The following is a 10,875-nucleotide window of genomic DNA, read 5'->3' on the forward strand; positions in this document are numbered from 1 at the left end:
ACACTTAAGTGCGAACGAATTGGGAGTAATATCCAGTTAAGACCTGGGTGCCTAGCTAAGGTGACAATCGCTTGCGCTACGACAACGAAACGCTCTATCATACTTCCATATTAGTGTGACAGTGTCAGTTGCGTTTCGTTCGCTACGGAGCGTAAACGATTGGAATGTTAGCTACGCACCCAGATCTTTAAAGTTCGAATGCCGTTCTTATAATGCCAATCGAATACGCTTTATCTCTCTAAAATAGCGACATTTTAGTCAGTACTACGCTATATTTTTCGGAATTCTACTGCGTGAAGTAGAATTCCGATTAATTACGATACTGGGTACTGTCTTTATTTAAATCCTACTCTTGCATTTCCTTGTGCCCTTTAATCAAATGACAAATTTAATTAGTGAACAATCAATAAAGATCCACTAAGGAGCAATCACACGCGCCGTAAACCCCCATAGTTCGTTACTTCCGCTACATATAGTGCGTTCAATTTATGGCTTGTATTATTGCTACGTCGGGAATTAGTTACAGTTTACAGTGCAATGTCTACTTCGTTTTGGCAAAGAGGATATAATAAGATAGAGCGGTACTGTCATAGTAAACTTTGTAACCACTGTAAATTCACTGCCATCTATCGACATACTTTAAAACTAAAAATGAAGATTTATAAAAATACGTTAAAATGTATTTAAATATGGATAAATGATATTTTTATTTGCATTAATTATTTTAACCCATGTTCTTTCACTGATATGCGTTAAATTTATAAATAACAAACGAAACCGTCGACGCCCTCTATACGAGAGTAGGCCAAAACTAGTGGCGCCATCTGATCGAAAATCAAATTTTCGTGATTTTCGAGGCACGTTTTTTCCTTAGACTGTATCCATCTATTGGTTTTGGCAATCAGTTGATGGTTAGTTGTCGCTATTTTTAACCGACTTCAAGATTTCAAAAGGAGGAGGTTATCAATTCGGTTGTTTTTTTTTATGTTTGTTACTCCATAACTCCGTCATTTTTGGACCGACTTTAAAAAAATTCTTTTTTTTTTATTGTATGTATATACATACAGATTGGTCCCGTTTTTGCCAAAACGCAGTTCTGATGATGGGATCCATGAGGAATCGAGGGAACTCCTCAAATGTTAAAGGCATACATATAGTGATTTTAGTGTTTTCATCAACAAATCAAGCACTTACATTGAAAAAAGTGACATTTGATGAAGTGGAACTGCTGATGATGATCAGAACGGAACTCTTCAATGACGCATAGTTCACTTTTGACGATTTGTCCTCTTCGTTATGTTTGTTAAGCAAGTTAGGTTTTCAAGAAACATTTTTGTCAAGCTCGAGTTTTGATGATGGGATCCATGAGGAATCGAGGGAACTCCTCAAATGTGAAAGGCATACATATAGTGATTTTTGTATTTTTATCTACAAATCCAGCATTTCCATTTTAAAAAGTGACGTTTGATGAAGTGGAACTGCTGATGATGATCAGAATGGAACTCTTTAATGACGCACAGTTTACGTTTGGCGATTTGTCCTCTTCTTTATGTTTGTTAAGCAACTTAAATTTTTAAGACATATTTTTGTCAAGCTCGAGTTCTGATGATGAGACCCACGAGGAATCGAGGGAACTCCTCAAATGTGAAAGGCATACATATTGTGATTTTTGTATTTTCATCAACAAATCCAGCATTTACAATTAAAAAAGTGACATTTGATGAAGTGGAAATGCTGATGATGATCAGAATGGAACTCTTCAATGACACATAGTTCACGTTTGGCGATTTGTTCTCTTCCTTATGGACCCAGACCTAAACTTGGACCCGGACTCAGACCCGGACCCGGGTCTGGACATGGACCCCAACTCGGATCCGGACCCGGACCGAACTCTGACCCAAACTTGGACCCGGACAGGCGGACACGGACACGGACTCGGATCCGGACTCAGACCCGGACCCGGAAATGTTACTAGAAAAGTGGGTTAGGTTAGGTTAGAACTGTGACCCTTACAGAAACGAAATGCTATCAGAAAAGTAGGTTAGGTTAGAACTGCGACCCTTACAAAAACGAAATGCTACTAGAAAAGTGGGTGGTTTTACCTCCTTTTCTACATTATTAGGCAATATTATAATAATTAGGCAATTAGGCAAAATTAGGCAAAAGATGGATTAGGATAATTAGGCAAAATATGCTGTTTTTTTTTCATTTCATTGTCTGGAATCTAAGAGTGCACCATCAACAATAAGTAAACTTTCAGCGGCATCCCCCATTGAAGTCGGTTGTTTTTTTCTTAAAAAATATTTTATCTCTTATTGCAATGGATTAAGGCGAAGAAATGTCTACTTATACATATTTATGACGACCGTACTCACTTAAAAATCATTACCAGACTGTTCGATAGACTGGATTTAGTCGCGATTAAAGTTTTATTTTTATTTATTTTTGTGAATAGATTAGATTAGATTAGATGATTTATTTCATGAAAGGCAATTACATTATAAGTTTGCATTAATGTCAAAAATATTAAAATTTATATCATGATCGTCAAAATAAAAATGAAAATAACAATAATACTAATGAAATAAAATTATAGCTCCAACAAGGATTGTCAAGACAATTAGAATAAGAGTAAGTATGTAAATACTTACAAATCCAAAATATCCAAAATACTGAATAACTGAATACAATGAGTATATATTTAAATGCAACATAAAAATATACTACTGATATTTAAAAAAAACATAGAAATTCGATGTAGAAGTATGTATATAAATTATATATACATATATTACACAGGATATACAAAAGTAAAAAAATAAAAGCTCCGCGAACAGTAGAAATATGGGTTAACCTTTAACATCATTAATAATACCTACGAGTTAACTATTAGAGTTTAGTTGATGATACGGCGCACCTAAATTCAAATTAAATATGTATATCAATAAATCAAAAAGCTAACAAAACTATAAATTAAGCTAATCCTAATCCCGCGCACCGCAGAATATCAATCTATCCGCAAATGTGACAAAATTAGCGTGTAATGTCCCCGGTACAATTATGGACGCCCTCTTTTCCCGCCAAAATACTAGAGATGGGACAGGGTACCTTCCGGCACACGCAGCACACGCGCCTGCCACGCGACGGACCCCCGAGGACGGAACCCTTGGTATTTATTTAACGTGAGGATCTTTGGAACCCGTGTCATCGGACGAACGCCCTCACTAATTCAGTTTAGATTTCATCAGTTCACATCGTAAAGCAAATACTCGATTGCATTGTATTTTAATTGCTCAAAGAGGCATGTTATTGTAATAGTTTAAAGATATATAGTTTTGTTTTGTATGGCATACTATTGAAATATTTGTCAAAAAATAAAAAACCGGCCAAGTGCGAGTCGGACTCGCGTACCGTACCCCTGCGCTCGCGCGATGACAATTTTACTGTACTGTACGATTATAGCTTACCAGTTGCCGATTCATACTGTACATACCCACTTTTTTCTTGTAAAAATAAATACTAAGTTGCTTTGTTCTGTTTTAGAATATATTTTATGCTATTCGTGCACTCTGTAAATAATGTATATAATGTTTGTTTGTATTTCTCTATATAAGTGAATTGTAATATTCCTTTGGAGAAATAAATTCTTAAACCATAAACCATATAATTTTAATTGTAGTAACTATTCGTACATTTATTTTATTCAATATTTGTTCTGTATTCGGGCTTATTGGACACGGTGTACATGTTGACTAATATAGGTCTTCATGCCTGTAATTATTATCTGCTTTACATGTTATGTGTGGATTCGTTTCTTTTTAGGGAGGCACGCGACCGACTTTTTACACAGCTAAAAAAATCATCAGCTCGGATATAGATGAATCGTCTGATTCTGAGCAAGAAATTCGTAATATACTATAGTAATAGCGATGATAGCTCTCCTGCCACTTCGTTGCCATCTTCCTTCGAAAATTTGCACATTTTATCAGACGACGAGACTGAGTTGCAAGAAACTGATATGTAAACTGATTTGATGATGTTTTCTTTAAACACTTCCTGTTTTCTTTATTAAATACTTTTTATTTTGTATCATTGTTTTACTTGCACGTTCTTGGCAATGCCTACTCAGGGATACATTGTCCACGTGCCATGTTCTTGGCGATGTATCTTCTGAGATACACATAATATTTTGAAAAATAACCATATATGATTTTTTTTGCATTTTTTGCTAGTCCTGGTATTCCATATTTATCAATATATTTGATCAAATTCATAAAAATACAATTTTTATTTTTAGCCAAGAAAAAGGTTAGAGGTACTCTTTCGATAATATTTACCAAGATGTATAAAGAAAAGGCGGCCAAAAAAATATTCAAATATTCGAACGTACAATTCGGATAACTAAATAATGTAATTTAGTTTGAATTGACCTCAAGATTTATTCTATGGGATAAATAATAATATAATAATAATCCAGCCTATATACGTCCCACTGCTGGGCACAGGCCTCCTCTCATGCGCGAGAGGGCTTGGGCTATAGTTCCCACGCTGGCCTAATGCGGGTTGGAGATTTCACATATTTGAATTTACCTTTGAATTTCTTCGCTGATGTATGCAGGTTTACTCACGATGTTTTTCTTCATCGTAAATAGAAATGTGATTTTTCATATGGTTGTAATAACTTAGATACTTAAAACGATAGCTAAAACTCCCAAAGATATCTTATTTTCCAATATTTACGTTACGATCTTACACCCGCAATGATTTTTATTTCACAATAACAAAGGCATTAAAAGCGTATAGAGCCGGCCATACATCAGCCTCCATTCTAATGGTAATTCAGCGCGATATTGTGTCCCTCCATAACAAATGTTTATTTTATACACAACGCCGTACAATAGTGCGCAAATACCTAGACACTATGGGAGATGCGATTTGGATGGTAATGCCACCAGAAATAATAATGGGCGTGTGGTAATTCTGTGTGTGTGCCCAGCGCCTGCGGTCGCCGCGCTCATTTTCATATTGGTTTCATTAGGGTGTATTTATTTTTGAGAATAAAATAGTTATCGAAAAAGACGTAGAAATACCGTGAACCAGAATGTTTTTTTTGGAACTAGGTTGTTAATCTCAAGATCGAAAGGCCTAGGTGTTCCCTCTGGGTTGGAAGACTTAGAAAGTAAGATAGACTGCAATTTCACCTTCCAGATCCCTTTCGTAAAACTAGTATATCGGTGCCCATGAGCAAATGAGGAAAGGGAAAAAATTTGACCAAGTATTCCTTGGGTCATAAGGAGTAATAAATGTTATATATACCTGGGGCGAATTATGCTTTTTAATTTTTTTATACATAATAAATACATAACGTTTGCTTCTCTAGTATAAAAGTGCCTTAGAGCGAGTTGGCAGAAAATATTATTATTCAAATATTCTGACGGTTAATACGTCAACAAGGTGTTTTGTACTGGTGATTTACTTACAACTATTTTACACAAAAATGGAAATAATGCAAAAATTAAGACATTTGTAACTTTAAATATAATCTAGAATACGCTGTTTAAATTTTTCCCTTTCCTTATGGGCACCGATATAATAAGCATTTCTTCAGTTAGGTATATCTAATATAGTATCTAATATATCCCTAGAAACAAAACACTGCATAAAGACAATACCAATTTTGCTAACAAAGGATGTATATTGTATAGGTACTATATAAATAGGTACCTAAGTTGGTGGCTACGTACTACATTTAATATCATTTAAAGGTGCGGGCACCTGCCAGCGTAACACCATGCATATTCATGTGGTGATTAATCAACCAGCTACCTACAAGTTGCTACGCTCATGGTGAGCGATCCCGAAATTAAGATTGGGATATTTTACCGAGGTAAATTAGTTATGCTCGGTATTAATAAATACTCGTAAGTATGTGGAGGGGCTTTGCCGCCTTAGTGTTCTTAAAGTTGCTGTTGCTACGTGAAAAACGGAAGAGTACCTAAGTCAAACAAAGAGAATACCTACTTTAAGCCATAGAATTATCTTGGTAAATACATTTAAGTAATAAGTAACATTATAAAAAATTATGAATTAACTAAAAACATTTTTAATATGTTCTACTGAAGGGAACAATATGAAGAGGAATGTCTACCTACAGAAAAAAACAGTAATGTAAAAATGTGATTTATGTACATGTCGCGTGCCCACGATTTTTTATTAATTTATAAAAAATAATTTACAATGTCCTCGCAAAAGTCTTCGATGAAAAGCAAAAAAATATTAGCATACAGAATGCATATTAAAAAGCGCATAATACCTACATCTGTCAGTGGGCGGGTACGTCGCATATGGGATTTATGCTAATAACTTGCTACGTTCATATTGCTAAAAGCGCTAACTTCCCCCATTTTAATATCGGTTCGGTTTCAGTAGGTACCTAGTAGGTGGTAGGTAAATATACCAAATAGGTAAATAGGTATGCCTTTAGGATAGGTGTAGCTAAGAAAATAATAAGGTTTTATAATAAAATATAGTCTTGATGCCATGGAATGAATTTGTGACGTAGGTAGGTATTTATTTCACAACTACATTGTAACGGCTTAGTACTTATCGTTGCGCCAGCAATCCAGAGTTGTGGGTTCGAATCCCACGTTGACTAGAATAGATTCATTTTGTAAGCAGTTCATTTTTCTTTCTGATCTATCGAATTTCTTAAATGAGATTTATGCTTCTTGTTATGCTAATCAGATTTAAGAACCATAAATGCAAGTCGCCCTCACATGTCCGCAGGCGCAAACCTTAACGGCAGCCCGTTTTTAGGGTTCCGTACCTCAAAAGGAAAAAACGGAACCCATATAGGATCACTTTGTTGTCCATCCGTCCGTCCGTCTGTCTGTCAAGACCCTTTATCTTGGGAACGCTTGGAGGTATCGAGTTGAAATTAAAACCATATAAGTACTTAGAAAAAAGAAAAAATCAAAACATCTAAGTTGACGTAAAAAAAAGGTACGGCCGTTTATGCAGCAAAAAACGTACATAGGTAATATATTTCGACATCCTTAAAAGGAATCAAAATTTATAGGGTACTTCCCGTTGACCTGTAACACAGAATAACTAATAGTACTACCGTACCTGTAACTATGAAATTTGGCAAGTAATATCGTCTTACACTACAAGTACAGGGAAAAATATGAAAACAATAAATTTGTAAAAAAAAAAGATATTTGTACGGACGTAACTCGGTGGGCGAGTCTGATTCGCACTTTTCCGGTTTATTACATAATAAGACAGTTTCATTTCAGCTACCACTCGTACCTTTCCACTTTCCAATGTATTTTAACCCCTAACAAACAAAAGCGAATCTTGGCACAGCATCAACGTTTATCACACAACGGCAAGCGGCAGACGCGTGGCGCGTCTAAAGCAATCGCGCGGCAATCTGTCAGTCGTCGGCGCGTCAAAGCGGCGTCGCTCCCTGGAGACGCGGCCGATTGACGCGCGGTGACCTGGCTAATTTGACGCCCCGGGTTAACCGACGAAGAGAAATTTTATTTAAGTAAATACTTAGTTGTGAACAATTTTATTTCGGACCTTTCGAACGTCATACGATCAAGATTATCAAGTGCTATGAAATCGGATAAGCGCAAAGTGTCCATTTTGATTACTCTTGAAAGATAAACTGAAATAAATGTCATATACAAAGGAAAAAGGGACCAAGACCTCCAGTGCCCAGGGCTGAAATCGAACCAGCATCCTCTACAATCGCGGCAGATGCCTAAACTGCTCGGCCACCAGGGGTCACAGCGGCATGGGTTGAATTTTCTCAAGTATATGCAAATCCTTAAGGGGTTACGTTACGGCGCCCTTTGGCCATCTCTATTTTTTATTTTACTTTATTTTAATTTTTTTTATAAATTATAATATAAACCGAAATAAATGTCACAAATATACAAAGGAAAAAGTGACCAAGGCTTTCAGTGCCTTTTTACCTTGTGCCTTTTTAGTGTTTTTTTCCTTTGTATGTGACATTAATTTCGGTTTATAATTTATTTACCTAGGTTTCTGGTTGAAATAACACAAATTAAAATATTTTCATAAAAATAATTTACTTTGTTTCCTAACAGTCTCTTGAATGTTATTTGCGCAAATAAGGCTCAGTATAGGTATCTTTTTTCTATATTTTCTGAGTAAAAATAAGCAACAGGAATATTTTGACAAATAAGTAGGTAACACCAATATGTTGCCTACTGGATGGTCTGGATGCCTACGTGTAGGTAAATAAAAAAGATAAAACAAACCTTTCCAGGTACGTATAACACTGAATTATAAAGAGGATTCTACTCGGAAAATCCATTAAAATTGCCAAAAAAAGCGACTGGCAATATAAAAAAAAAAGTGATTTCACATATCACCGGGTGCGAATCCATTTTAGTTGTTGCAGAAATGAATTCTGTCAGTGCACACACATTCGGCGAGCGGCAGTTAAACCGTTTGGGAACAAAAAGATAAAGGGTAATATTTTCATTGCGTCGATGAATGGGTCGGGTGTGTACTCAACGTGGTGGAAAATATGTTCGGAGTTCCGTCACTAGGTACTCAATGGATGTTTGAGGGGGTTGGAAAATGTTTATGTAGTGTTTTAGGGCTATGAACAAAACTTGTTTTATTCAGTTTTGATACATAGGTGTATGATGGATTAGGAATCTTAATGGACCCGAGTATATCCTTAAACTACTTACATCCAAAAGAGAGGTATGGGCACTGTGAATGTCTTTTCGCTTTGTGTGGTAGGGCACAGCACAGCGGATGTCATTCCAGATCTAGAGCATTCCAGATCTAGAGCAGAGCCCAACTGGGGAAGTACCTTACAGAAAACTGCAGCCAAATAACACTAGACCCTACTCATAGTGTTGTGTTCCTGCCGGTGAGTAATGTTGCCAAAACTCAATGAGGGTGCGGAGTTAGGGTCGGCGACGCGCATGTAACACCTCTGGAGTTGCAGGCGTCCATAGGAACCACCGCGCCCGCCGCGGGCGACCGCCTACCATCAGGCAGGCCGTATACTTGTTTGCCACTGATGTAGTATATTTAAAATCACAACCCGAGTTTACCTGCAAATAGCTAAAGAGGTTGCCTCTGGACAGGTAAGAAAGAGCTCAAAAAATGTCAAGCTGTTCTGAATGTTATTTGAGCTCACTATCCGTTTCAAGCAATAGAGCAATATCATCTTGAACTGCAGATTACTCGTACCTATGTACGATTATTTAAACGTAAGTAGCTGTGTTATTCGATACGATCTTCTACTACTTTCTAATAAGGGTGTTACGACGGGTTAAAGTATAAGTAGAAACGGAATTTATAACTATTACAATACGTGTGCCAAAACGCATGCCAGCATAAGAACGGAACCCCTTACATTTGGTACAACCGTACCCGTTCAGTTTATTGTTCGTGGCAGGTAATCCTGTCCAAATGAGTAATGTAAATACAAAAAGTACAGGCGTTAAATTGATCAAGTGCCTATTCTCTGTGGTGCAGCACTTGCTGTCATGAGCGCATACTTACTCGATTTTCGTACGGGTCTATTCTTCCTTAAGGTGATTTCCTTCTTCTCGTAGGTACAATATCTATATTCACTTTTTTCTTTCTGCTTTCCGGCTTTCCAAATGCATTCTCTATGTCAAAGGTACCTAATACAATAATACCGTAGTAATCATATGGCATCCGACTGGCTTGCTTTTCCACCGTGAACGCGAGGAGATTCGCCTGGTGCCTCCGCTGTTTCCTCTCCGTAAGGCTCAAGTGTCTCAAATCAAATGTATGCCCGAACTGTGCATGCATACCGCATAAATTTTACAATTTAATGCTCAGACGCAGCCCGACATGTTAATGTCATCTGATTTATGTAAGATAAACAATGCTGCCTACAAACGCTACCGTTTTGCTGAAGGTGTCAAAACCCGAAATTTTAAGTCATTTACGACTAGGGTTACCAGATACAACCCCCCCGACCCCGCAACCCGGCAATGACATTAATTACCAGATACAAATTTTGAATTTCCTGACAAAATTCCTCAAAATTCCTGATTTGCGAATGCGAAGGGGATGAAATGATGTATTCCTGTTGCCGCTATAACAACAAATACTAAAAACAGAATAAATAGGGCTCCCATACAACAAACGTGATTTATTTGCCATTTTTTTGCGTAATGGTACGGAACCCTTCGTGCGCGAGTCCGACTCGCACTTGGCCTGTTTTTTAGCATTAAAAAGAAGGTAAGCGATCTTAACGTGTCTTTTTATTAAAAAATCACTTGATAAATATGTTACAATTATATATAAATCATATACGATCAATATCATATAAATCATATATTGCTTTCATAAGTAATAAAAACTAATTTTTTAAAACCTTTTTTCAATATTTTTCAATAAAAAGCCACGTCAAGATTGTTTACCTTTTTTCTAATGCAAAAAAATCGAACTATGAGGATTACACACATTGAGAATAATGAGAATATGTGTATGTGTGTAATATATTATTTGTATCTCCTTCTGGAATAATATATTATTATTAAGGAATACAATTATTTACGCTTAGGTACTGATAAGGTTTATACCTTTTTTTTTAAATTACTTAGCATTAAAATTCTACGAATAAAATTGAAAACGAGTGGTCAATACCGGTAGATTCCCAATTTCTATTGCTCGTATTTCAAAAATAGCATTTCATCGTTTTCCACAGATTAAATCCAGCGCTTGAAAAATCGGCCCCCTGATTCATTAAGCCGAATATACCAGTTACAGAACCGTAATCTAATTATAGCGCCATCTGTGATCGAGTAGAGAATAACTTACTTAATTCTAAGTAATTACTTA

The sequence above is a fragment of the Cydia strobilella genome, chromosome 1, assembly GCF_947568885.1.
Source record: "Cydia strobilella chromosome 1, ilCydStro3.1, whole genome shotgun sequence".
In the NCBI taxonomy this organism is placed as follows: Eukaryota; Metazoa; Arthropoda; class Insecta; order Lepidoptera; family Tortricidae; genus Cydia; species Cydia strobilella.